Genomic DNA, 4271 nt, shown 5'->3' with positions numbered 1-4271 from the left:
CGTGAAGCTGGGAATCGGGGGCGGCCCCTGTTGGCCACCCGCAATCCACGTCGTTATCCCATGAATCAAGGTAGGCATAATGCCGGTGAGCGTCGATCCCAGTTGTTGTTGCACTTGCTCTTGGACCATCTCCGGAATCCGCGCCACTTGCGCCTTGAGTGCTTCAACCTCGCGCGACTGCTTTCCGAGCTGGTCTTTTTCTCCTTTCGCCCACCAGCGGCATAGTATGACGACCATTTTGTGGACAAGCCTTTGCCGGCCACACGACCAGCTGACGTCGGCTTATTGAGCTTATCCCTGTTTTTCATTACGTTCAACCCTATTCAAAGGGGTGTCGAAAGGGGAGCTCTGAGACGACCCCGCGCTACTGCTTTCTTTGTCCTGCGGAAGGAACGTGAACCATTTAGAAATATTGGGGATTAATTAGAATGCAACCATATGGAGCTAATTACGCGGGGGTGTATTCCTGAAGGCTGAGAAAGTTCCTGGTCTGCTTGTCACTGTATTTCTCGAAGCGGGGCGGTAGGCCTTGCTCGGCACGCTCCGCGTCCTCCTTGTCCCATACAGGCTCCGCCACTCTGTAACCGCCGGGACCGAGTTGGTGGACCCCTATGTTCAACTGCCGCATTTCTTTCCCCCACTGACTTGATTCGGAGGTTGCGGGGCTCTCGCACTTGATCTTGAACTCCTTGTAGTCATCTTCGCTCATCAAAGGATATTTCGCCTTGATCTTCTCATAACTATCACCTTTGTCAATCATTGCCTTCACCGTGCTTTTCCAAGTAGACAGGGCCGTGCTCATCGTCGTGAGGGCGGCACCGTTCACTTTATTACCCGAGAGGCGTGTGTTTGCGAACTCAGCGGGGAACTTGTATCGTTCGTGCAGCTTCGTGAAGAGGAGGCTGCGCAAATTCCCTCGGTCCTTATGCCTTAGGTTCTCGGTGTTGATCGAGGCGGTGCTCCGGAGAATGCACCCGAGCTGAATCGAGTACCCCTTGACTACGTGTTTGGGCGCCGTCGGATGCCCGTCGGAGTTCACTTCAGTAAATTCCTCCCTGACGGTGCCGAGCATGTTCGCACGTTCGGGCGCCGGTCCTTCCGTTGCCTCTTCGGTTGGCTGCCATCTGTGCGTGCGCTGCCATCATCAGTGGTGGCATCTCGGCGGCACCATCAGTGGTGTCATCCCCGACGCCACTAGGGGTTGTGTAGTCAGGGATCGGTGTCTTCCGCGGCGTCCTCATAGCGGTGAGGTTCTTCCTCCATCTCCTGGGATAGCTCCCAGAATTGCCTTGCCCGAACCACCGGCCTCATCGTTGTGGGCCATGTTTCGCTCTAAATAGGAAAAAAGTTTGGTCAAAAAGTTGGTTATTGTCAAGGAACAAGATCATGGTCTCATCATTTAGGGTTTGTCGACACCGAGGCACCCTAAAAGCCTAAGCTTTCATCATTTAGGGTTTTGTCGACGCCGAGGCACCCTAAAAGCCTAAGCGTACATCATTTAGGTTCTCATCGACACCGAGGCACCCTATGAAGCAAAGTTAAGTTTTCATCATTTAGGGTTTATCGATGCCGAGGCACCCTAGGTTGGGCCTAATCACTTGGCACTAATCACTTGGCTCTATTGCCACCTATGTTGGGTTTATCATCTAGGGTTTATCGATGCTAAGGAGAATTCTAAGTTGGGCCTAATCACTTGGCTCTATTGCCACCTATGGTTTAATGCAGCAAGAATGGCGGGGCAGTTGATCCTACTTAACTAAGTACTAAGATACCCCGGCCCATGCATTAGTCGCAAGTACCCCATATGTCCTATTTTTAGCAAAGTCATGCTAAAATTCACGGAAAATTTCAGCATGACCTTTGCTGAAAATAGGACATATGGAGTACCCGAATTTGCCGGAACGGAAGTTAATCGACATTCCGGCAAACTCAAGGGCCTCTCGGGGTACCTGCAATATCATTATCCCCGCGTAATGAAGTCGCCAATGGGTCATTTCAGAAGATCACAAGTAGCATCATCACAAGTACAACATCATCTATAGCTTTATATTAACAAAGCATCAGCACATATACAAAAGACCACTTATGGCAACAGTATGGTTTATATCAGATTCAGAGTTAGAAACAGGAAAAACTGGTGCTTCAAAGCCTACTGGACACAATTTACATCTATCGGTACGGGATGTCCTGACTAATTTCAAGTGTTCACAGGGGAACTTGTACCATGGATGAGCCTAGTGCTTCATTAGTCAACTGAACAGAGATAACAGGGCATAACACCATACATAAAGTGATGATCATACATACTACTGTCCAAGCAAATTAACTGAATAGTATTGTGTCAAGTTCAGTTTAAAAATTCAGTTACTGCTTGAGTGATTTGACACCAAAAATTACTCCCAAAAATTACAATGACTGTATATATTCACTGTACAGGCTGTCAAGTTCTATTTCAGCTCAAGTTTCATTACAACACAAACACTGTAATTCATCTGCTCACAGAAAAATTAATAATCAATTGAAGAAATACATGATCACGCACAAGGTCTGACGGGTGATTAGATGATTATGCCATGAGACTGTTTTGCTGTCCGTAGATGAAGAGGATGATCTGAAGGAAATATGCCCTAGAGGCAATAATAAAGTTATTATTTATTTCCTTATATCATGATAAATGTTTATTATTCATGCTAGAATTGTACTTAACAGAAACATAATACATGTGTGAATACATAGACAAACAGAGTGTCACTAGTATGCCTCTACTTGACTAGCTCGTTAATCAAAGATGGTTATGTTTCCTAACCATGAACAAAGTGTTGTTATTTGATTAACGAGGTCACATCATTAGTTGAATGATCTGATTGACATGACCCATTCCATTAGCTTAGCACCCGATCGTTTAGTATGTTGCTATTGCTTCTTCATGACTTATACATGTTCCTATGACTATGAGATTATGCAACTCCCGTTTGCCGGAGGAATACTTTGGGTGCTACCAAACGTCACAACGTAACTGGGTGATTATAAAGGAGCATTACAGGTATCTCCAAAGGTAGATGTTGGGTTGGCGTATTTCGAGATTAGGATTTGTCACTCCGATTGTCGGAGAGGTATCTCTGGGCCCTCTCGGTAATGCACATCACATAAGCCTTGCAAGCATTACAACTAATATGTTAGTTGTGAGATGATGTATTACGGAACGAGTAAAGAGACTTGCCGGTAACGAGATTGAACTAGTATTGGATACTGACGATCGAATCTCGGGCAAGTAACATACCGATGACAAAGGGAACAACGTATGTTGTTATGCGGTCTGACCGATAAAGATCTTCGTAGAATATGTAGGACCAATATGGGCATCCAGGTCCCGCTATTGGTTATTGACCGGAGACGTGTCTCGGTCATGTCTACATTGTTCTCGAACCCGTAGGGTCCGCACGCTTAAGGTTACGATGACAGTTATATTATGAGTTTATGCATTTTTATGTACCGAAGGTTGTTCGGAGTCCCGGATGTGATCACGGACATGACGAGGAGTCTCGAAATGGTCGAGACGTAAAGATTGATATATTGGAAGCCTATGTTTGGATATCGGAAGTGTTCCGGGTGAAATCGGGATTTTACCGGAGTACCGGGAGGTTACCGGAACCCCCCGGGAGCTATATGGGCCATAGTGGGCCTTAGTGGAAAAGAGAAGGGGCTGCCCTAGATGGGCTGCGCGCCTCCCCCTTCCCCTAGTCCTATTAGGACTAGGAGAGGTGGCCGGCCCCCTCCTCCTCTTTCCCCCCTCCGCGAAATCCTATTCCAACTAGGATTGGGGGGGGGGTCCTACTCCCAGAGGGAGTAGGACTCTCCTGGCGCGCCTTGGCCGGCCAGCCTCCCCCCTCTAGTCCTTTATATACTGAGGCAGAGGCACCCCAGAAACACACAAGTTGATCCACGTGATCTATTCCTTAGCCGTGTGCGGTGCCCCCAGCCACTATTCCTCGATAATACTGTAGCGGAGTTTAGGCGAAGCCCTGCTGCTGTAGTCATCAAGATCGTCACCACGCCGTCGTGCTGACGGAACTCTTCCCCGACACTTTGCTGGATCGGAGTCCGGGGGTCGTCATCGAGCTGAACGTGTGCTCGAACTCGGAGGTGCCGTAGTTTCGGTGCTTGATCGGTTGGATCGTGAAGACGTACGACTACTTCCTCTACGTTCGTCGCTTCCGCAGTCGGTCTGCGTGGGTACGTAGACAACACTCTCCCCTCTCGTTGCTATGCAT

This window comes from Triticum urartu, chromosome 6, assembly GCF_003073215.2.
Source record: "Triticum urartu cultivar G1812 chromosome 6, Tu2.1, whole genome shotgun sequence".
NCBI classification, from domain to species: Eukaryota; Viridiplantae; Streptophyta; class Magnoliopsida; order Poales; family Poaceae; genus Triticum; species Triticum urartu.
Note: the sequence above shows the minus strand (reverse complement) of the source record.